Source organism: Hypanus sabinus, chromosome 6 (assembly GCF_030144855.1).
Source record: "Hypanus sabinus isolate sHypSab1 chromosome 6, sHypSab1.hap1, whole genome shotgun sequence".
NCBI lineage: Eukaryota > Metazoa > Chordata > Chondrichthyes > Myliobatiformes > Dasyatidae > Hypanus > Hypanus sabinus.
In genome coordinates this window covers 39,805,756-39,830,728 of record NC_082711.1, presented here as the reverse complement: position 1 = coordinate 39,830,728, position 24,973 = coordinate 39,805,756, and the positions used below count along the sequence as shown (strand labels likewise).

At 42.7% G+C, this 24,973-nt stretch overlaps 1 protein-coding gene across 2 annotated transcripts in view; it reads left to right on the top strand.

Annotated features, from left to right (window-relative positions):
- The first annotated feature begins 9,913 nt into the window (after positions 1–9,913).
- LOC132395408 (integrin beta-1-like) overlaps positions 9,914–24,973 on the top strand; it is a 94,004-nt gene continuing 78,944 nt past the window's right edge. Inside the window, exon 1 of one of the 2 annotated variants that reach the window (XM_059971950.1) lies at positions 9,914–10,043. The gene's annotated coding sequence lies outside the window, so the exon portion shown is untranslated. Of the gene's footprint in view, positions 10,049–24,973 lie in introns of both variants that reach the window. The other variant, XM_059971949.1, reaches the window with a different exon arrangement.

Sequence of the window (24,973 nt, the reverse complement as noted above, 5' to 3'; positions counted from 1 at the left end):
GTGGCGAAGAAAGACTTTTCTGAGGGGGAGTGATTGAGAGTTTTAGTGGTATAGGCTTGGAACAAGTGTTATTCTGGTAGACAGCAAAAAGACAGGCATAGCTATGCACATGGCTGCAGCTTTGATCTGTAGAAAGTGGGAGGAATTGAAAGTGAAGTCGACGGTACAGCAAGACCTGCCAAGTGGATGAGAGTGTTAATGAAGAGGATCTTCTTGGGTCTTTTTAGAAGAAGGTTACAGACTCAGGGATGTGGGCGGATTTCAGATGGCGCCAAGTGACTGCCTCTTTGAGCTCATCTGCGGAAACAGCTTAAATTCCTGACTTTAAATTTCTATTTTTTCTTCCTTTTCATGGTGGCTGGGGTTTTATCAAGGTTCTGATCTTCAATGGCACTCAAGCTGTGGTTATTTTATGGTGGACGAGTTCCCACCTCTGGAACTCACTGGCCGATTGTTTACTGGTATTCTCCAGGTGCAGCTTGGAAGAAGGTGGCCCTGGTGTGGGGAGTGACCGATTCCAGGCCGGTTTTCCGGCATTCTCCAGGTGCAGCTTGGAAGAAGGTGGCCCTGGTGTGGGGAGTGACCGATTCCAGGCCGGTTTTCTGGCATTCTCCAGGTGCAGCTTGGAAGAAGGTGGCCCTGGTGTGGGGAGTGACCGATTCCAGGCCGGTTTTCCGGCATTCTCCAGGTGCAGCTTGGAAGAAGGTGGCCCTGGTGTGGGGAGTGACCGATTCCAGGCCGGTTTTGCTGACTGAGGTGCCTCGGGAGAAGGAACATTAGGATTTTGCTGCAGCGGATGTACAGACGGAGATCTCTGTAGTCAAGCAATCACACTTTTTCTCTCTTTCTCTTGATGGTGGGGAAAGTTTGCTGCTGATTCTCGAGTCAGAGAATCTCGGAATAAAAAATGACGCAGCAGACTGTAATATTGTAATAGTGATTGTTAGTCTCCCCTTTTGCTGTGAATTCGGTGACATGTCTCTGTCACTTATTAGTCAGCGAGAGACCCTATGGCATGTCAAACTGTCAGGTAAGCAATAGTTTTTGTTGACTGCAGATCATGGTCTCTCTTTGGATGTTTTGCTGTTGCTTTGTGGGTGGTGGGCGCTAACGCTTTTTTGCTGAGACGGGTGGGGGGAGGGGAGGTTGATGGCTTGATGTTTGCTTGTGCTTGCATGGTAGAGGGGGGACAGGGGGTTTTGGGGTTCTAAAGTTCTTTTGCCATTCATTCTTTTAGGGTTCTTCTGTTTTTCATGGATGTCTATTTCAGGTTTTATACCGTGTACATTCTCTGACAATAAACAATACCATTTGAAGACCTTCTTGGTTTAGAGAGACTTGACATCCATGTATTGAAGATGAGTTGGTTGGGAATTACGCAAGCATAGCTTCATAGAGTAATACAGCATCGAAACAGGCCCTTGGCCTAACTCATCTATGATGAACATGATGGCCTATGTTAGCTCTATTTGTCTACATTTGGCCCACATTCCTTTAAGTCTTCCCTACTCATTTGTAACATTTGTGGAAGGAAATTATGAAGGAACTCAGGGAAAAGAAAACTAACAAGGAGATGGATCTAAAATAATACAATACAGTACATGCTCCTATATGGCTGGTAGTATTGCTATGAACCCAAAATTCAAAAGTTCACTGTTTAATTCTACATCCTCAACACTGACTGCTTTCTCCCTTGTCTTAGCCCTTATCTATGCCTTAGTCATAGAGCCATAAATCATACAGCATCAAAACAGGCCCTTCAACCCACCAATTTCATGCTATCCTTGGAGAATCCATTTATACTAATCCAATATTATTCTTTCCACACTCCCATCAGCTCTACTCAGCTTCTATCCTTCACTTATATATTAGCAGCAATGGATAGTAACCAATTAACGTACCAACCTGCATGTCTTCGTGATGTGGGAGAAACCAAAAGACACACAAGATGAACATGAAAACTCCATATGAAAAGTCAGGATCAAACCCTGGTTCCTGGAGTGTGAGGCCGCAGTTCTAGTGCTGTCGTTCTTAGACTTACTATGATGATCTCCAACTTTGGAAATATAAAGAGAGTCTTAAAGGAGAATGGAAAAATAGAGAAGGGATTGAACTTAAAGAGGAAATTTCAGAAGATTAATCAAAGGAGGCTAAAGCATCAGCTGGTAATTTTGGGATAAAGAGGAGGTGATGCAAAGTAGACCAAAGAATCATAGAATCATCATGACACACATTTTCTCAGAAGAGCAATCACAGCAGATAAAGGAGTTCCAAAGATAGAGGGAGTGAGAGTTAGATGGAAACACATTTCTCTGACATTACATGTACCTTTGAAACGAGGTAGGACCGGGGGGAGTTTACACAGATAAGAGGGGGCGAAGCCATAAAGAGATTTAAATATGAATAACAGTATTTAAAATTATTTACATCGGCTATTCCTACTTCCTAAAACAAGTCTTGTTATGGATATTCAGGCCAAAGTTTCTTTTTGAATAAATGACATTGCAGCTTATTTACCTATACATAAATTATACCCTGTTAGCCTATTTGATTCATTAATGAGCTCCAGCAATATGACATGTTGACAGGAGTTCAGTGAATTCCTAAGTGCTGGAGGAGAGACATGCACAGGGAATGGACAGTTCATCGAGTTTTAATAAGAACTGTACAGTACAAAAGAAAATAATAAATGCTAGGCCAACAGGTCAGTTAACTAAGTACTCTCAAACTAACTAAAAACTAATGCTGTCACTGCAGCTCAAAAGCATTTACCTATAACTAAATTAATCAGAATCATAATCAGGTTTATCATAAATGGCATGTGACATGAAATTTGTTAACTTAGCAGCAGCAATTCAATGCAGTACATAATCTAGCAGAGAAAAGAAAAAATAATAAAATGAAAATAATAATAAAAAATAAACAAGTAAATCAAATACATATATTGAATAGATTAAAAACATGCAAAAAGCAGAAATACTGTATATTAAAAAAATGAGGTAGTGCCCAAAGATTCAATGTCCATTTAGGAATCAGATGGCAGAGGGGAAGAAGCTGTTCCTGAATCACTGAGCGTGTGCCTTCAGGCTTCTGTACCTCCTACCTGAAGGTAACAGTGAGAAAAGGGCATACCCTGGGTGCTGGAGGTCCTTAATAATGGACACTGCCTTTCTGAGACATCGCTCCCTGAAGATGTCATGAGTACTTTGTCGGCTGGTACCCAAGATGGAGCTGACTAGATTTACAACCTCTTTAACAGCGTCCATCTAAATCACTAATCTTCTTTTATGGAATGTGGACCAAGGTAAGCAGGGAGCGTTGTTGCTGTGCTTCAATTAAAATTTGACAAAACAAACAACAAGAAGAGAGTTAATACAATTTCAAAGAAATCCTAATTGACTGGAATGTGTGCATCCTCACATGCGTGACTGCCGAATTGTTTCAGCTGCTTGCCTGCAAGAGCACTGACTCCCCGCCCATGTCCATGGTTGTGACATATGTATTGATTAATGTCAATTGATAATTAGCATATTCATAACAACAGAATATGAGAATGGATTTTGTGAAGGACATATCTTAAACTGAGGAGAAAAACACAAGAAATTAACGCAAGACTTAGTAGTTCTCTGTAATTCACTCTGTGATGCCTAGAAAAGTGAACAGAAAATTAGTAATTGATGAGTAATATTGTTAATAGGAAATTGAGAAACATAGAAGATCATAAATCCTAAGATTCTCATGGGAACATAAAATGATTAGCAGAAAACTATTTGTATGTTTTTGTGCGTTTGATAAATGTTAAAATTTTATGAGAGTGATAATGTTACGCATGATCCGAGAGGCAAAAGAGCCTAAAAGTAGCCAAGTCACGCTCTGTAAGGACGCTCTATAAATACATTTCATAAATAAATATTTCTGTCAGCTCCCTTGTATTGTTGTTATGTTTGCCAATGAAAAGTGCAGCATGAAGTCAGAATCAAATAATTGTTAAGTATTTCATATTGAATTACAGTGTTGAAAAGGAAACTGGGTATGTCAGAGAGTCTATGTAGTGATGCTGCCTGTGGGGCCTGGTATTGGATGGGAATGTTGAGCTGGGAGATGTTGGGCTCTCTGCTGCTTCCTGGCTGGCAGACTGCATGCTGGCCTTTGCTGGGGTTTGGTAGTATTTGTTTGTGTTTAAACAAACCACACTGACTCTCTTATTCTCTCATCCGGTTGGTTGTGTTGGAAGCTGCTGTCTTGCCTCCTGTTGCTTGGCTGCACAGTCCTCCCCACACCCAGTGATTTCTATGCTAACAAGATTTACAGTGATCATTGTCGATAGATTGTGTTGCCATCAAGACATGTCTCGGCCAAAAAGGGAAGTGCAGCTTCTTACTGCTCCAAAAGGCCCGCGGTCACCATGCCAGCTTACTGCAGGAACCCTCGGCCCCTCACCTTGGAACACATAACAGCAGCCTTTACAGAGAGAAAAAAGAGGCTCCTGATGCTGGAATCTGGAACAATAAATCATCAGCTGAAGGAAAACCACAGATCAAGCAGCAGCTGTGGAGAAAAAGGAATTGTCAACATTTCAGGTTGAAACGGTGCATCAGGTCTGAGAGTGGAGGGGGGAGGGAGCCAGTATAAAGTGGAGAGGTGGAGTGTTGAGGCAGCCGCCCAAGGTGATTGGTGGACTGAGGACCGGTGAAATATGATGGGCAGGCGAAGGGGAGAGGGTGTGTGTGGAGCTGGGAGACAGAGGCATGTGGATGTTAGATGGAGGCAGTCAAAGGGAAGGAGAGAGAAAAATTGACAGGCTGGTGAAGTGAGGTAGTTCGACCCGAAATGATAACAATTCTTTCCCCCGCAAACACAGCTCCACATGCTGAGTTCCTCCAGTGGTTTGACTGTTGTTTTGCAGAGAACCTCTCTGCGCCAGAGCACAGAAAATTATTTGCTTTGTGATAGTTAACAGAGGGCAGGTGCTCTCACCAGATTCCTGGCACAGTAGCTCACAGGAAGAGCTGTCATCTTTTTTCAAATAAGTACATAAATGTGTATGTTTGGAGTGGAGGACTAAGAGCATTGTAACAACTCTACACACACAAGTATATATACACATATGTGTGTGTGTGTGTCTGTGGCATGTGGCCAAGTGGATAAGGTGTCAGTCTAGTGGTCACTAGTTCAAGCCTTAGCTGAGGCAGCGTGTTTGTGTACTCGAGCAAGGCACTTAACCACACATTGCTCTGTGACAACACCGGTGCCAAGCTGTATGGGTCCTAATGCCCTTCTCTTGGACAACAACGGTGGCGTGGAGAGGGGAGACTTGCAGCTTGGGCAACTGCAGGTCTTACATACAACCTTGCCTGGGCCTCAGTCATCGTCGAAAATCGATGGACAGCCGAAGAAGAAGAAGATTTATAGGAGCTCCAATATATATAACAAACTGAGCCTAGGAAGTTAAATTAATTAAAATAAGACATTAATGAAAAATGAAAGGAGAATTAAAGACATACATAGGGAATTTTACATTTAAAAACATTAAACTGATTGCTTTGAATAAAATGAAAAGAGGGAAAATAAAAGATAACTTGATGTAGGAAGGAATAGAACATGATCCATCTATGTAAAAGAAAAGCTAGACGAGCTATTGTCCGAGATGTAGTTCAGATTAATTACCTATGATGTTTCAGAAACCTCTGATTGGTTATCATCCTATGAAAGTCTCTTGAATTTGCAAACCCAATCTAATCAGTGAGCCCACCATCTAGTGGCCAAATGCAGAAACTACATGGCAAAGGCTTTCACTGAGAGGCAACATTTATTTGTCTTTTGTATTTTTAAAGACTTTTCTTTTGGCTGCATCCTTAACCTTCCAAATAGGATGCTGAAATATGACTGAAAAAATGATAGAGTATATTAGGAAAATATTCAGAGGATAATTGCTTCAAGCTACTTGTAAAGATCAGACACTCACAGAGGCCCTTTGACTGTAAGATGTGAAGTTTATCCAGATTTGGCAACTGTACTGGTGAAGAATGTATTTGAGATCATGGAGAAAATAACAGAAATCCATCATATGATGATTTCAAAACTAAAGGCTACACTGTACATTCATAAGATACTTGCATTAGCTGGAATGTAACTAATCTTACAAATGAAGTGGAGACAGATGTGGGAAAACTGACTGACATTAGCAGTTCAGCAGCTGGAGGTGAGCCTGGAATGTTTTGTGCAATGTTAGACAGTATTATTGCCTTGGGTCTGGTGTCCAGGTCCAGGACGAAAGCCGATCTTTTTTTAAGTGTCCCAAGTTAACAACTTCATCATGCATGTTAGCTGAGCCAACTTGGACGGTCAGTGTGGCTAATCTAGAGACAGCACTGAGAACAAAGAAGATAGAGAAAAATGAAGTTTTGAATAACTTCAAAAGCATTTCCTCACCACCACCTGTTATTTGGCTATTTCATAAAACATTGGCATAGACTGTGCTATCAAAATAACAGGACTCTTAAAACACACTATTATTAAATCAAATATTAACAGTGCAACAATATTTTAACTTCAACCCCACATGCTCTTATCTTGTGCAGTAATATTTTATGTGGCTCCTTACTGAATGCCTTTAGGAATTCTAAATATACTATACTTACTGGATCCCCTATGTCCACCATGTTTGTTGCATACTCAAAGAACTCCAGCAAATTAAAAAAAAAACATTTTCATTCTACAGAACCACATTGATTTTGTTTAGTTACTTTGTGGTTTTCTAAGTATTCTGTCTCTTCCTTAATAATGGATACAGGATATCCCCAAAGATGGAAAGGAAGGCATGCTTAATCCATGAAATCTAATAACATTAGGTCAGAGACAGGTAAATAATATTCTGCTTATTGTTTGGACGTCTAGTATTCTCACAGCTCTATTTCACCTCGTCTCTATAGCCTAAAGATGGAGTATTCTAATAGTCACCTTTCCCATCATTGGGATGTGCTATTCCTCCTATCTTACCACCTCCTCTTCCAGGCATTCTTCCAAGTCTGGTGACACCAGGCTCGGCCACATCTGCAACCATCTGCCCATCCACATTTTAGATGGGAAATACAATGTAATGTAGAGTAGAATGGTTCAGTATCTAAGCAGGAACAATGCTAGTCATTGACTCATGGCCTCTTTAAACCTTTTGTGCAGTTTGATATAGATATTGATTTAAATGAGGATCTGAGGACATGTTGGATTCCATTAGAGAAAAGGATTGTGACAGACAGTATTTATGGAGCGGAATATTACAGAGTTCCTTCAGCATTTTGTGTTTGTTGCTCAAGATTTCCAACATTGCAGAATTCCCTTGTGTTTCTGGCAAGTAGTGCTGACTTGTCACATATCGGAAATCAACACTTCAGGGATGCCATGTTACATAATCAGACCTCAGGACCTCAGGATGTTCCACTCTATAAAGATACACAGCACAAATGGTAACCATTTCCTGCTCTAGATGGACAGTCAAAGAGTTGCAATGGAGAAGCAGGAAGAAGTGGCCTGCAGTACTGATACACTGAGCAGGACTTCACCAGAGCTTCTATATCTTGGTCAATCCTAGACCTGGACACGTTGTAGAAACAGGGTCTGATTTGAGACAGTCAGCACAGCTTCGTGCATGGGAAGTCCTATCTGTTAAATCCCTTCAAATTATTCAAAGAGATAACCAAGAGGGTAGATTGGGGTAGGGGGTAGGTGTTGTCTATATGGACTTCAGCAAGGCCTTTGACAAGGTCCCTCATGGCAGGCTAGTCTGGAAGGTTTGATCGCATGGGTTCCAGTGGGAGATACCAGACTGGATTCATTATTAGCTCAGTGGTAAGAAGCAGAGGACTGTTTCTCAGACTGGAAGCTCTGTGTCTATTAGTGTGCCACAGGGATCAGTGCTGAGACTTGTTGTTTGCAACTTGGATAAACAATTTGGATGTGAACGTACAAGCCATGGTTTGTACATTTATGAATGCAACTAAAATAGGGGATGTTGTCAGCAGTGTAGAACGTTATGAAATATTAGAGGTTGACCTTGATCAGCTAGATATGTGGACTGAAGATTTGCAAATGGCCTTCAATCCAGATATATGTGAGGTATTACATTTTGAGAGATCAAGTAAGGGTAGGACTTATGCAGCAAATGGTTGGACCCTAGGGAGTAGTTTAGAACAGAGGGACCAAGGAATGCCAGTGCAAAGTTTGATAAAAGTGTTGTCACGAGTAGATAGGTGATTAGTATGCTGACTTTCATCTCTTGGGCCATTGCGTGTAGGAATTAGGAGGTCATGTTGCAGTTATATAAAACTTCGTTGAGACCTGACTCGGAGTACTGTTGGGGGAGGGGGGGTTCACCCTTTTATAGGAAAGATCTTATTAAACTAGAAATCCTTTATCGGGCTAATGCCTGGACTTAAGAGCCCAAGTTTCAAGGAGAAGTTATGCAGGTTAGAGCGTCATACGTTGGAACACCCGTGACTGAGGGATGATCTGAAAGAGGTATATAATATCATAGACAGAGCAAAAGCTCATAGTCTTTTTCATAGTGAGGTGTGTTAAAAACAAGATCAGTGGTGGGAGGATTAAAAGGAACATCGGGGCAGCTTCTTTGCATGAAGGTTGATATATATTTAGAATGAGCTGCCAGAAATAAGGATTGAGGTGAGAATATTAGTAACATTTAAAAGCCATTTTGTACATGGATAGGAATGGTTTAGAGGGCTATGGTCCAAATGCAAGCAGATATGACTAGTTTGCTGGGCGACATGTCAACAAATTGTGCAGAATGGCCTTTTTTCATTCTGTGAAACTCTATATTTATTATATATCAGAGAAAAATGCATCAGGCAGCCTCATGGTGGATCCAGGCTAGCTATTTCTGAGACCTTGATCTTTAATGAATTTTGCTAGTGTTGGATGACAAGTACATAATGAACAAACATCGCATGAATATTTTAAGCAAATACATGTCTGTGCTCTTTAATAAAAGACCAATCCCTCCTCTCATGCAGAGGAACCAAATTTGAATGAGTACCAGGGCCTGGTTGGGAGGGAGGGGGGTGGAATTTGGAGTTTGAATGGGCAGTCTGGAGAGATTATTGTTGTTAAAACACCCTTCCAGGAAGGCAGTGGTGGATAGGGCAGTATACTGGAGAATAAGACAATGAAAATAATAGCGAAATAACTAGCTTTGTTAAAATAAAAAATAAAATAAAGTTTTAAGTACAGTACCCAAGGTTAGGTATTGGGTCCCATAGCTTATAAAAGAATTGATCATTATTGTCAAAGGTTACAGGGAGAAGGCAGGAAAATGGGATTGAGAGGGATAATGAATCAGCCAGGATGGAATGATGGAGCAGACACAATGGGTCAAATGACCTAATTCTGCTCTTATGTCTTATGTTCTTATTTAAAATGGAGTGTTGTTATTCTGATATGGCAATATTACCTGTAGTTGCAAAGCATCTGCTATCTAAGTGCATATGTTCACTTGACTGAAACAAATACATATAAAAATAGGTTCAGTTTAGCCGAGAATGAATGGTTATCACTGCCATTGGCTGGCAATTCCCAGTACTAGGATGTCGCTGCTTTCTGAGAGCGAGGGTTTGGGTACTGCTCTTTTTCAGAGGGAAGGTAGGATTTCTTCCAAATGTAGATCTGATTTGTTCTCTGAGAAAGCAATATGAAATAATCTAGCCCCTTGAGGACATAAGAGTTAAATGTTCCTGGCAGTTAGCGCACATTGAACAGATTCATGTAACGATTTTACTGTCAATGTCCACACACCATACAAAGGTTGCAAAGTTACACAAACAAGAGGTGGAGTTGGGATTGGGGTTACTTAATCAATCAGTAACTAAATAAACAGAAGTTGAACTGAACCAAAGCTGTAGAGTGTCAGTGTGTGTGCTTGTGTCTGCGTACGTTCATGTGAATCCAGGTCCGCAGAGGAGCTAGAGTTCCACTAAAAACTGACAACCAGTCACAATACAGCCAAACACAGTACAGGTGGCGACACTCTGACGGTAAGGTGCGGAGTACAGTCTATCACTTTTCTGCATGCCTTTGCCATGTATTTTGTTACACCGCTTCTGACTTCTATAATAGCAATTGAATCTAGAAATAATACTCCTATAGCATCCACATGAATAATTTGAGCCTTTTACATCCGTCATTACTAGTCAATCCAGCCAGCTGACACAGAATCCAAAAATTATTATTTTTCTAATTGAATCTGGCTGATGGTGACGTAGATGTGTGCTGAAGAGCAGCAATTTGTTTGTATTTAAATATCTCCAAAACCTTGTCCTTTCCACTCTCTCCAGCTTTAAGTCTCATACCATAATATGCCCTCTTTGAATCTGGTATATGTTCCTACCAGTCACTCTTACACTTATGCTGCCAATCATTGCTGTGTCTTCAGCTAACCAAAGTAAAGGTGCAGCAATGATTTATCTCTTTTCTTCCCTCTCTGTGAGACTCTCTTAAAAACCCAGCTTCTTTGCATCAATAATTTCCACCTTCTGCTTTGCTGGCATCCATTTATTTTTATACTTCCATGTCTCAGAATAGTTTTCTACATTTGAAATATTGTGTAGAGGCAAATTAACGATGAAATAATCTACATGATTGCAGTCAATGGCTTTCAAACTGCTCTTCGGAAGAGCGCTCTGCAAATGGAAGCCATGTCTGCTAATGACAGTTGTTCTACTTGTTCAATGCCCATCTCAGAATGTCAATTTTGGTAACTAGAAACAATTTCCAGTATTTCAACCCAGGTATAGAAAGCATTGGATGTAGAGTGGAGTGCCTCCATTGAGTTTTTCACCTCATGCTGGATTACCACAAAGATAGGAGGAGTGTTGTTTTCTGACTGGAGGTCCGTGACCAGAGACACCCTGCGAGGATTAGTGCTGGGACCTCTGTAGTCTGTAATATACAAAAAATGATTTGGATGGAAGTGAGGGTGGGCCAATATTTGCAGATGACAGAACAATTGGTGGGGTTGCAGACTCAGTAGTAAATCTATCAGTTGAGAATTTGGGTAGAGAAATAGTAGATAGAGTGTAATCTGGATATGAGTGCCATGCTGCATTTTGGGAGGTCAAATGCAAGGAGGAAAGCAGGACCTTTAGGACCATTGATGTATGGAGGGATCTTGAGTCCAAGTTTCTTACCTCCCTGTTAGTGGCAACACAAAGGAAAGTTGATAAAGTGGAAGGGTAAATTGTAATGTGACGCTCTGAATGACCTGGTTCTATATTGTAAGTTCCTTTGATTTTAATGCACTTTAAGAAGACCCAAATATCACCTCATAGAATAACAATCAATGGCTGGTAATTCAGATCATACCAACATCAACTGTATTTTGAAAGCAAATGAGTAAATTGAATTGAATTGACTTTATTTCTTGCATCTTTCACATACATGAGTAAAAATCTTTACGTTACGTCTCCATCTAAATGTGCAATGTGCAATTTATAATAAATAGAACAGTCAATGTAATATAGAGTATACTCAAGTCAGCTTGTGTCCATCAGTCTGATGGCCTGGTGGAAGAAGCTGTCCCGGAGCCTGTTGGTCCTGGCTTTTATGCTGCGGTACTGCTTCCTGGATGGTAGCAGCTGGAATAGATTGTGGTTAGAAGAGCTTCAGTCCCCAATGATCCTACGGGCCCTTTTTACACACTTGTCTTTGTAAGTATCCTGAATCATGGGAAGTTCACAACTACAGATATGCTGGGCTGTCCGCACCACCCTCTGCAGGGCCGTGCAATTAAGGAAGGTACAGTTCCCATACCAGGCAGTGATGCAGCCAGTCAGGATGTTCTCAATTGTGCCCCTGTAGAAAGTTCTTAGGATTTAGGGGCCCACACCAAACTTCCTCAACCATCTGAGGTGAAAGAGGCACTGTTGTGCCTTTTTCACCACACAGCTGGTGTGTACAGACCATGTGAGGTCCTCGGTGATGTGGATGCCGAGGAACTTGAAACTATTTATCCTCTCCACCCCAGATCCATTGATTTCAATAGGGTTAGCCCATCTCCATTCCTCCTATAATTCACAATCAGCTCCTTTGTTTTTGTGACATTGAGGGAGAGGTTGTTTTCTTGACACCACTGTGTCAGAGAGATGACGACTTCCCTGTAGGCCACCTCGTTATTGTTTGAGATAAGGCCAATCAATGTAGTGTCATCAGCAAATTTGATTAGCAGATTGGAGCTGTGGGTGGCAATACAGTCATGGGTATACAGAGAGTAAAGGAAGGGACTTAGTATATGACCCTGAGGGGTTCCTGTGTTGAGAGTCAGAGTATTGGAGGTGAGGGAGCACACTCTGACAACCTGATGGCAACCTGACAGGAAGTCCAGGATCCAGCTACATAAGGCAGGGTCAAGGCTGAGATCTCTGAGCCTCTTGTCGAGCCTGGATGGAACTATGGTGTTGAATGGTGAACTGTAGTCCAAGAACAACATTCTCACACAAGCATCCTTCTTCTCCAGATGTGTAAGGATGGTATGTCGAGCAGTGGCTACGGTGTCATCTGTTGATCGGTTGTGTCAGTAGGCGAATTGGGTCCAGTTTGGGTGGTAGCAAGTTCCAGATGTAGTCCTTGACCAGCCTCTCAAAGCATTTGCTTATTATTGAGGTGAGCGCGACGGAACTCCAGTCGTTCAGGCATGTTACCTTGGTCTTTTTTGGTACAGGAACAATAGTGGATAATTTGAAGCAGGAGGGCACTCTACAGTGGGAGAGGGAGAGATTAAAAATGTCTGTAAACACATCTGCCAGTTGTGCCATGCACATTCTGACTATCCGTCCTGGGATGCCATCTGGTCCCGCAGCCTTGTGACTGTCCACTTATTGGAAACACCTATGTACCTCAGCCTTAGAGATGACCAGGTTGCAGGAATAGTGGTGGCTTTCCTCGGAGGCGCAGAGTTAGTGACATCAAACCGAGCGTAAAAGCGATTGAGCTCCTCTGGGAGAGAGGCCACGATGTTGGCAGCACCACAACGTTTGGCTTTGAAGTCTGCGATGGTATGCAGCCCTCGCCAAAAAATCACACGTGCTATTCATTGTGAATCTTGACTCAATCTTCTCTCTATATTGTTGTTTTGCAGACTTGATAACAAGTAATACACTAATCAAAATGAAGTTCTTTATTTTATCTATCTCATTTTAACAATTTCAAGAAGCATCTTTTGGTAAGCATTAAATAGACTGCTGAATATGACATTGTACTGGTATCCTTATTTCAATGCATTCATTCTATATGAATGGAAATTAGATTTCAGGAAGAAAATAAAGAGCAAAGGATGATATAACTCTATTTTATCAAATAGCTACAAAACTCTATATGAAACACTTTCAGTATATGGACTGCTGTAGTTCAAGGTGAATGTCAAATTTCAAAGCAGAAAGAATGAACAATGAATGCCAACCTTGCTAATGAAGCTCACATTTGAAAAATGAATAGAAAGTGAGGAATTATTCCATCAGGATAAGTTATTAATAACTTGAGTGTATAACACCTTGATACCTTTGACTTTTGCTTGCTGCATTCTAACTACCATTTGAAGACAGAGGCATCAAAATCTATATGGCCTGACATGAATGGTTAACAAATCATCTCCATAATAATTAATAGCTACTATTCATTATTCATAATTGAAGCCAGACTGATACTATCTGAGTTCTAACGTAAGAATATTAAAAAAATAATTGGAGCAAGATCCTTTGAAACTATTTTACCATTCATTGAGATCATGGATAATCTTCTAAATTGATGCCATTTTTATGTTTCCCCTCTACCACAGATGATGGAGCCCTTCACCATAACTAAATCCTGCACCTTTGCTCTCACCATCTTGCCTCCTAGCAGAGCAAGAACTGAACTCTCTTAGTCTTCACCTGTCGCTACACCACCCTCAATTGATCAACCTTCCCAATTTCTGCCAGCTTCAACAAGATTCCATCACTGGGTACATTAGAGAGTATTCTGAAGTTAGGTGAATATAGCAGGTATTAATTCAAACAAAAGTAAGTCTTAAGTTCTTAATGTAAATTGTAAATTACAAATAGCAAACTGAAGTTAAAAGCGTAGGTTCACCCACAGACTAAGCATGGTTTACAAAATGGTGACCACAAGATCTTTGTATATGCATCAGCAAAACATTAAGATGATAGGGTTATGTTAAATGGTGTGCATCAATCCAGGCAGCTATAGATTTAGGTAATTTCCACCATTGTAAACAGGTTCAAGGAAGCTTGCAGACCAGACTGAATATATTAATTAGCACTTCAAAAAGCTGATCTATTGTGTACTCAGAGAGGGAGCTCACACAAACACCAATCTTGGGCGTCTAGCACTTTGTCTTCAGAAAGTTTTAGAACATCTGTATCAACTAGTTTGTCCCAACAAGGGTGTTCAGAAATGCCTCCCACTATAGTTATGTAATTCAAAGGAAGTATTGTCAACCCAAAATACTGAAATAAACCATGTCATTGTAACTATTGCAATTGTATTGAAACACCTACTGTTACCTTTAATCTTAAGGGTATAAAATATCTAGAGTGTCAAAGAAGAACACCTGCTTGTTTAGATGAATAAAGACTTCTATATCACCAGTTTCAGTGTCTCTCCAGCAACTTAGATTGTAGTTACAACATCATACATCTTCCCCTTCCTTCTCTTTCAGTACTTTGAAGGAACCCTTCCCTTTGTGAATCCTTGGTCCACTCTTCCAACTAACAACTCATTCCCCTTCCTGCAGGACTTCCCAAGACATCAGTAGCAGATGTATCACCTATTTTACCTCTTCTCTTCCCACCATTCAGGGACCCAAATGTTTCTTCCCGGTGTAACAGTGATTCACTTGCGCTGTTTCCGATTTAGTGTACAACTTTTGAGGTTCATAATGTGGTGTCCTCTCAGTTGGAGGATCCAAACCCAGATTGTGGAGCAGGGATGAACAAGAGCTTCCCATTGCCTTTATTTTGATTTTTCATCTCTATTTCACTCTGACCAATCCATACACTGTCATAATGGAGCCAATGTACAGTTGAGGAACAGAACTTCATAAGAACATAAGAAATAGGAGCAGGAGTAGGCCATCCGGCCATCGAGCCTGCCCCGCCAATCAATTAGGTCATGGCTGATCTGTCCATAAACTCAGTTCCATCGACCTGTCTTTTCCCCATAACCTTTAATTCCCTTACTATGTAAATATCTATCCAACTGTATCTTAAATATATTTAGTGAAGAAGCCTCAACTGCTTCCCTGGGCAGAGAATTCCACAGATTCAACACTCTCTGGGAAAAACAGTTTCTCCTCATCTCCATCCTAAATCTTCTCCCCCGAATCTTGAGGCAATGTCTCCTAGTTCTAGTCTCATCTACCAATGGAAACAACTTTCCTACTTCTATCTTATCTATCCCTTTCAAAATTTTGTATGTTTCTATAAGATCCCCTCACATTCTTCTGAATTACATAGAGTACAGTCCCAGATGACTCAATCTCTCCTCATAGGTTAACCCCTTCATCTCTGGAATCAACATGGCAAACCTCTTCTGCACTGCCTCCAAAGCCAGTATATTCTTCCTCAAGTATGGAGACCAGAACTGCACACAGTACTCCAGGTGCGGCCTCACCAGTACCCTGTATAGCTGCAGCATGACGTCCCTGCTCTTGAATTCAATCCCTCTAGCAGTGAAGGGCAACATTCCATTTGCCTTCTTATTAACCTGTTGTCCCTGCAGGCCAACTTTTTGCGATTCATGCACAAGCACTCTCAAGTCCCACTGCACAACAGCATGCTGCAGTCTTTTACCATTTAGATAATAATCTGCTCTCCTATTATTCCTTCCAAAGTGGATGATCTTGCATTTACCAACGTTGTATTCCATCTGCCAGACCTTGGCCCACTCACTTAACCTATCTATATCCTTCTACAGATTCTCCACATCCTCTGTACAATTTGCTTTTGCACTCAGTTTAGTGTCATTAGCAAATTTTGCTACGCTACACTCAGTCCCATCTTCCAAATCATCAATGTAAATGGTAAACAGCTGCGGGCCCAGCACTGACCCCTGCGCCACCCCGCTCACCACTGATTGCCAATCAGAGAAACACCCATTTATACCAACTCTCTGCCTTCTATTCATTAACCAATTCACTCTTCATGCCAATATACTTCCTCCGACTCCATGCATCCGTATCTAATTTATAAGTCTCTTGTGTGGCACCTTATCGAACGCCTTCTGGAAATCCAAGTACACAACATCCAGCTGTTCCCCTCTATCCACTGCACTCATATATGTCCTCAAAGAACTTCATCTTCCTTTTTGACACATTGCAGACTTCTGGACATAATTTGCATTCTGTAATATTAAGCATCTTGTTTTCTCTGATTGTGTCAGATTTGGCCATTTTTGCTGCATCATTCACCTGGGATAATGGATCAGTTTATCTTTCAATGCATGTAATGAGGTACTATTGAAGCTCTGTAAAACTGATTAGACCGTACTTGGAATTTTGTGTTCAGTTCTGTTTGCCTCATTAAAGGAAGGATGTGGAAGCTTTAGTGGCGGTGTGGGGTACTATCGGGCAGCCCTACGATTGGATGTCCAAAATAATATCCATGTGGCTTTGTCAAAGGCCACCCCACAGATTAAAGTTCTTATTCAAACTAAGCAACAGCAGCCTTCACACAGATATGTGTTTAAAAAACTAAAATTTAATTTTATCTTGCCTATCTTTTAAATGTATAGTCTAGCTTTTTAATGAGTTATAAAGAAGCACATTTATTACTATATTAGAAGTTTGTTTTTAAAAAAATACTTTGATAACCATTTTCAATACAATTGTCTTCTTTTGTGATCAAATTATTTTATTTTATGTATTGTGGTGAACTACATGTACCTGTCTGGACATGCCCCCCCCCCCCCCCCCCCCTGCTGACTGCTCCTGTGGCCCCTCCCACAGACCATGGCTCCTCCCACAAACCCCGGTATAGAGGCAATTGGAGGCACAGCCCCTTCCTCAGTCTCCAGGATGTTGTGTGGTGGTCACTTGCTGCTTGTTCTTTCTTCCAGCCAATAAAAGCCTATATCTCGCCTCACATCTCCGAGAGTTATTGATGGTGCATCATGTATTTAAATATATTATTCTGAGAAATAAGCCATAGGCTTCACTGGACTACCAAAGGGGTCTATGGGATAAAAAGCAGGTTAAGAACCCCTGGGTTGGATTGATCTTGGAGTAGGTTAAAAGGTTGCACAACATTGTGGGCCAGAGGCCTGTACTGTGTGTATGGATCTTTGTTCTATGCTCTAGAGCAATTAGATAGTATCTTACAGCTTATGCCATTCTCTTTCCGATCAGCAATCCTCATGAAAATTCTGAGACTCTTGTGCTTATACTCTGGTCATACAGTATGTGTTGGAATGTCTTGATACACTGCCAGCTATGGCAAATAGCTTCCATGCTTTTAGCATGTGTTATTCAAGTCTGACTGGGCTGACAGTTGCTCTCTTGTACTCTACTATATTGCTCATCTCCTCCTTCATGCAATATGCTCACTCTGCATGAAGTTAAGAACCCATTATGGCACAGTCCACAGATCCTGCAAATATTTTGACCATTTTGGTGAATATTTATATGCAAGAAACTCATTGGCTTGCTGACCAACCTCCTCCAATGGGACGGACATCGACCCAACAAAGTGGGTGGTTGCCCATATTCATGATCCATCATCATGGGCATACATACCCAAGCATAAATGTCACAAAAGTTAGCTTCTTTTCAGTAGCACTACAGTACACGAGTAACAAAAAGTAGACATAAATTAACATAAGTTATATATAACTTACATGAGAATAGGGATTGCCTACGGAGTCTCTGTGGGTGGAAGTTAGGAACAGGAAGGGGTCAATAACTCTACTGGGTGTTTTTTATAGACCACCCAATAGTAACAGGGACATCGAGGAGCAGATAGGGAGACAGTTTCTGGAAAGGTGTAACAATAACAGGGTTGTCGTGGTGGGTGATTTTAATTTCCCAAATATCGATTGGCATCTCCCTAGAACGAGGGGTTCAGATGGGGGTGGAGTTTGTTAGGTATGTTCAAGAAGGTTTCTTGATACAATATGTAGATAAGCCTACAAGTGGAGAGGCTATATTTGATCCAGTATTGACAAATGAACCTGGTCAGGTGTCAGATATTTCAGTGGGAGAGTATTTTGGAGATAGTGATCACAGTTCTATCTTCTTTACAATAGCATTGGAGATGGATAGCAACAGACAGGTTAGGAAAGCGTTTAATTGGAGTAAGGGGAAATATGAAGCTATCAGGCAGGAACTTGGAAGCATAAATTGAGAACAGATGTTCTCAGGGAAATGAACGGAAAATATTTGGCAAATGTTCAGGGGATATCTCTGTGGAGTTCTGCATAGGTACATTCCAATGAGACAGGGAAAGGATGGTAGGGTACAGGAACCGTGGTGTACAAAGGCTGTTGTAAATCTAGTCAGGAAGAAAAGAAGAGCTTATGAAAGGTTCAAAAAGCTAGGTAATGATAGAGATCGAGGAAGATTATTAGGCTAGCAGGAAGGAGCTTAAGAAAGAAATTAGGAGAGCCAGAAGGGACCATGAGAAGGCCTAGGTGGACAGGATTAAGGAAAACACCAAGGCATTCTACAAGTATGGGAAGAGCAAGAGGACAAGAGGTGAGAGAATAGGACCAATCAAGTGTGACAGTAGAAAAGTGTGTATGGAACCGGAGGAGATAGCAGAGGTACTCAATGAATACTTTGCTTCAGTATTCACTACAGAAAAGGATCTTGGTGATTGTGCGGATGACTTACAGTGGACTGAAAAGCTTTAGCATGTAGATATTAAGAAAGAGAATGTATAGGAGCTTTTGGAAAGCATCAAGTTGGATAAGTCACCAGGACCGGATGAGATGTACCCCAGTCTACTGTGGGAGGCGAGGGAGGAGATTGCTGAGCCTCTGGTGATGATCTTTGCATCTTCAATGGGGACAGGCAAGTTTCTGGAGGATTGAAGGGTTGTGGATGTTCCATTAATCAAGAATGGGAATGGAGATAGCTCAGGAAATTCTAGACCAGTGAGTCTTACTTCTGTGGTCGGTAAGTTGATGCAGAAGATCCTGAGAGGCAGGATTTATGAACATTTGGAGAGGCATAACGTGATTAGGAATAGTTAGCATGGCTTTTTGAAAGGCAGGTTGTGCCTTATGAGCCTGATTGAATTTTTTGAGGATGTGACTAAACACATTGATGAAGGAAGAGCAGTAGATGTAGTGCATATGGATTTCAGCAAGGCATTTGACAAGGTACCCCATGCAAGGCTTATTGAGAAAGTGAGGAGGCATGGGATCCAAGGGGACATTGCTTTATGGATCCAGAACTGGCTTGCCCACAGAAGGCAAAGAGTGGTTGTAGATGGGTCATATTCTGCATGGAGGTCGGTCACCAGTGGAGTGCCTCAGGGATCTGTTCTGGGACCCCTACACTTTGTGATTTTTATAAATGACCTGGATGAGGAAGTGGATGGATGGATTAGTAAGTTTGCTGATGACACAAAGGTTGGGCTGTGGTGGATAGTGTAGATGGCTGTCAGAGGTTACAGTGGGACATTGATAGGATGCAAAACTGGGCTGAGAAGTGGTAGATGGAGTTCAACCCAGATAAGTGTGAGGTGGTTCATTTTGCTAGGTCAAATATTATGACAGAATAAAGTACTAATGGTAAGGATGTGGAAACCATAGAAAGGGTGATGAGGAGATTTACAAGGATGTTTCCTGGATTGAGGAGAATGCCTTATGAGAATAGGTTGAGTGAACTTGGCCTATTTTCCTTGGAGCAACAGAGGTTGAGAGGTGACCTGATAGAGGTGTATAAGGTGATGAGAGGCATTGATCGTATGAATAGTCAGAGGCTTTTTCCCAGGGCTGAGATGGCTAGTATGAGAGGGCACAGTTTTTAGGTGCTTAGAAGTAGGTACAGAGCAGAAGTCAAGGGTAAGTTTTTTATGTAGAGTGGTGAGTGCGTGGAATGGGCTGCTGGCGATGGTAGTGGAGGTGGATACGATAGGGTCTCTTAAGGGGCTTTTTGATAGGTACATGGAGCTCAGAAAAATAGAGGGCTATGGGTAACCCTAGGTAATTTCTAAGGTAAGGACATGTTCAGCACAGCTTTGTGGGCCGAAGGGCCTGTATTGTGCTGTAGGTTTTCTATGTTTCTACAATAAATAAAAGTGAACACTATGACATTAGTGCAATTTGTGGGAAATATAGTCTGAGGTAGAATTAGGATGCTTTCGGGCAGTTCAATAACCTAATGGCAGCAGGGAAGAAACTGCTGAGCATTGTACCTCCTGTACCTCCTGCCTGATGGCAGAAACAAGAAGAGGTTATGCACCTGACGGCGGGGGTCCTTAATGGTGAATGTCACTTATGTGAGACATTGCTCAGGTATGCCCTTGGTGGAAAGGATAGATAAATCAATTTCTGCTGATTCAGTTCAATTCAATATTGTTTACTATCATTTCCAGTACACAAGTGTAAAGGAAAATGAAATAATTGTTACTCTGGATTTGTGGCAGCACACAAAACCACAATAAGAACATAATAATAAACACACAATAAATATAAACACATGATATAACATATATAGGTAAATAGATTGATTGTGTGTTCATAAGATGACGGTAGGCACAGGAGTGTCTGTACGTAAGGACAGGAGATGATAAAGTAGTGGTGGAATGGGGCCGTGGAGGGGTGGGTCAGTCGATGGAGGTTTTGATCAGCCTGACTGCATGGGGAAAGTACCTTTTTGAGTCTGGTGGTCTGGTGGATGCTTTGTCACATCATCCCTGATGTGAGTCGGACAAACAGTGTTAAGCAGGGTGGGTGGGATCCTTTATGATGTTACTGGCACTTTTTCAGCTAGTTTCGGTATACATGTCCTTGATGGTGGGCAGGCTGGTGCTGGTGATGCATTGGGCAGTTTTGACTGCCTGTGCACTAGCAAAGCAATAACTGGAGTGATCACTTGTACCATCAGATTACTTTAAAATACCACACAATAGCATGCTCACTGACATTTCCTACTAGACCTGAAAGCTGAGTTGTGAGGGAGCCACTGTTCACATCAAGACAAAGGTTAGCTGAACAGGGTACTTGTGAGCTACGTAGGTCAACAAGCAGTCTGCTGGAATTATCGATGATTTGGGTTAAAAGCCTGCGTCAGGACTGTCGGAGTTCAGATGCAGGGCTTCAGCCCAAAACATCAACAATTCCTTTCCTCCCACAGCTGTTGCTCGACCCGCTGAGTTCTAGTGTCTCCAATACAGGAAGAAAATAACAAATTCCAAGCATGGTCACAAACATTTAAGGGATTCTGCAGATCCTGCAGATCTGAGCAATACACACAAATGCTAGAGGAATGCAGCGGGTCAGGCAGCATCAGTGGAGGGAAATGAACACGTTTTGGGCCGAGACCCTTCGTGGTACTGTGTTAGGTAACATAAAATATAAAAAAAACATAGATGTTGGAAGGCAGTGTTTACTGGCTATGATACTGCTGCTCAGTGAGCAGTATTGGTCTCATCTACTATCATAATTATATGTGTTTATCATGAGAAGTTTGGATTTTTTGCTAATTGCAGTCTTCTGTACCAGGAACAACTGCTCTGATAAATAAGCATCATACTGGATATCAGCTACAGAGAATTCAGAGCATAGTTAATTAACAAAAGAATCTGTTCATTATTCCCAGAAAGTCATCAGAACCAGAGTACCGTAATGAATCTCACATCGGTACTGTCAGGTGTTAAGTCAGACTTTTTACATCAACGTGGAAATTGCAGGACTGCAAGGCACATGCTGGGTAACACTTAGTGATGGTTTAACTCTTGTCTCCGTGCCATTTACAAGATACAGATCAATCATGGGATGATACATTCATCATTTAGTGGGCTGGAGTTACAGACAAGAAGCTGTGAGTTATCCAGGAAGGGTTTTTTTTTAATTAGTGCACTTGTCACTGAATGCATTATAAAGTCAGAGAAAGTAGTAGGAAGGTAATTCCGTTGACAAAGCCCAAAGCAATCTGTTCCTCCATGACTGATGTACCTTGACTGCAGCATTTGAAATTATTTTCTGAGGCTACTCCATCGCGATTTCTCAAACCCAAGCTCTATATCAGTAGGAAGGACAGGGACAACAGGTCTAGGCGAAACCCACTATCTGCTGCCCTTTAATGCTCACACCTTTCTATTATAGTTCCCTCTTTTCTGCCAGAGCTACACCATCACAGTAGGTAGATATCAAGAATGGTGGCCTGAATGTGGTTGTGAATACTTCAGCCTATCTCTAGCACTCATGGGCTGGGGCCCACTGATGCTAAGTAATGGATGTTCTTGCAGCCTCTTCCCATCAGTAATTTTGTCCAAGTTTCTTGCCTCGTCTGTTCCATCTCAGTTTCAGTATTGTAGTTATAGTACAACTGGATGTCTTGCTTGGCCATTTTAGAATTAAACACAACTTAGAATAGCACTTGTAAAATATATTAGTGGATCAGGCAGGCTTTAGTGGTTATCATCATTAATAATGCCTTAGTTTTCATTAAATGTTTCCAGATGGTCAATTGAATTTAAACTCCATAGTTGCCATTGTAGGGTTCTCAGATTATTAACTGTATGTTAACTGTATATATAAAATGGCTTCTCTGTAGAGTTATAATGAAATGGCTTATTTGTGGGTAACTGATGAGGTAATGCTCTTTTTAGTGGAATGTTTGGGTTATAATTATTGATGACGGAGCAACTAAGCAATGGTAGCAATGTTGTTCTCTCTGTATGTGCGGGAACCTGGAGTGAGTGTGTGGGTTTTTTGTTTTCGGGATAGAGACGAAGAGGAAGGATGTGCTGGACGCGCTCCGGTCGACCACCGAGGTTGGTCTCAGGCGGCGGGTTGAGGAGGTCGGAGAAGATCAAATAGTGGACTGAAGACTTTGAAATTGAGCTCCTATGGTTGTGCACAAATTGATTGAACTCTGATAAGTTTTGGCACCTTTTATTTTTTATATTGTACTGCTATTAGTTACCTAGTTCTAGTCAAGTCAAGTCAACTTTTATTGTCACTTCGACCATAACTGCTGGTACAGTGCATAGTAAAAATGAGACTGTGGCGACCCATTTCCTGGCACATCCAAACCGGCTCACAATTAGCCAGCGTTCCGGCTAAGGGAGATAGCCTACGGGGGTTTGTAAGTACGTGTCTTTTGGAGCATCTGCACCCACGGGGGGCAGGTTGAGGGAGGCTTAAAAGCAAGGCTGTGTAGTTCGAATGAAGTTTTCTTTGACTGCAGTTTACCGACTCCGTGTCGTTATTTTAGCGCTGCGTGTAGCACACCGCTACAATTGGTGACCCCGATGGTCCAAACGATTTTTGGACCAGAGATGACAGATGCCACCTCTGTTCATGCGGTTTCGTTGAAACTGCCCGGTTTCTGGACGCCACAACCTCACCTTTGGTTCCAGCAAGCAGAAGCCCAATTCCACGTTCGGCAGATAACCTCAAAGGACACCCGTTACTGCTACGTGGTGAGCTCTCTCGACCAGGACACAGTGGCCCAGGTCATGGAGTTCATACAGTCGCCCCCGGTGGATGGCAAGTACACGGAATTCAAAGCCCTGCTCCTCAGGACTTTCGGACTCTCACGTCGCGAGCGGGCTGCCCGTTTACTGCACCTGGATGGCTTGGGAGACAGGCCTCCATCGTCTTTAATGAATGAGATGTTGTCTCTGGCCGACGGACACACCCTGCCTCATGTTTGAGCAGGCATTCCTGGAGCAGCTGCCCGAGGACATACGCCTGCTGCTGTCCGACGCGGATTTCAGTGACCCCCAGAAGGTGGCAGCCCGGGCGGACTTGCTGTGGAACGCCAAGAAGGTGAGTGGGGCGTCCATCGCACAGATCACCCGGCCACGCTCCCAGCAGCAAACCAGTCCAGGCCCGGCCGCAGAGCCCACTAACCCCAGAGGCAGGGGTGTGGAGCCCAACGAACAATGGTGCTTCTACCACCAGCGGTGAGGCGCAGAAGCCCGCCGTTGTCGCCCGCCCTGCAAGTTCCCGGGAAACGCCAGGGCCAGCCGCCGCTGATGGCTACGGCGGCTGGCCATCGGGATAGCCTCCTGTATGTGTGGGACAAGAGGTCAGGACGCTGCTTTTTGGTTGACACCAGTGCCGAGATCAGCGTCTTACCTCCGACGAGTTACGACACCCGCAGCAGGGCACCGGGTCCCCCCCGAGGGCTCTTAACGGCAGCACAGTAAGGACCTATGGCACCCGTCAGGTACAGCTACATTTCGGCTCCAGCCAGTTCACGTGGGACTTCACACTGGCCGCCGTAGCCCAACTGCTTCTGGGTGTGGATTTTTTGCGAGCTCACAGCCTACTGGTCGACCTGCCCAGGAAGAGACTGGTCCACGCCGAGACCTTTCAGACGTTCTCCCTGGGTGCAGCCCAGTTGCCGGCCCCACACCTTGACTCCATCACGCTGTTCGACAACGACTTAACCAGGGTCCTGGCGGATTTCCCATCGGTTCTGGCACCGCAGTTCACGGCAGCCATGCCCCGACACGGCGTACAGCACCACATCCCGACCCAGGGACCACCCCTCTACGCCCATGCTTGGCGGCTTCCCCCGGACAAGCTCCGACTGGCAAAGGAGGAGTTCAAGAGGATGGAGGAATTGGGTATCATCCGGCGGTCCGACAACCCATGGGCCTCCCCCCTGCACATGGTGCCCAAAGCGACAGGGGGCTGGAGACCGTGCGGCGACTACTGCAGGGTGAATGAGGCTACCACACCGGACCGCTACCCTGTGCCGCACATTCAGGACTTTGCAGCAAACCTGCACGGC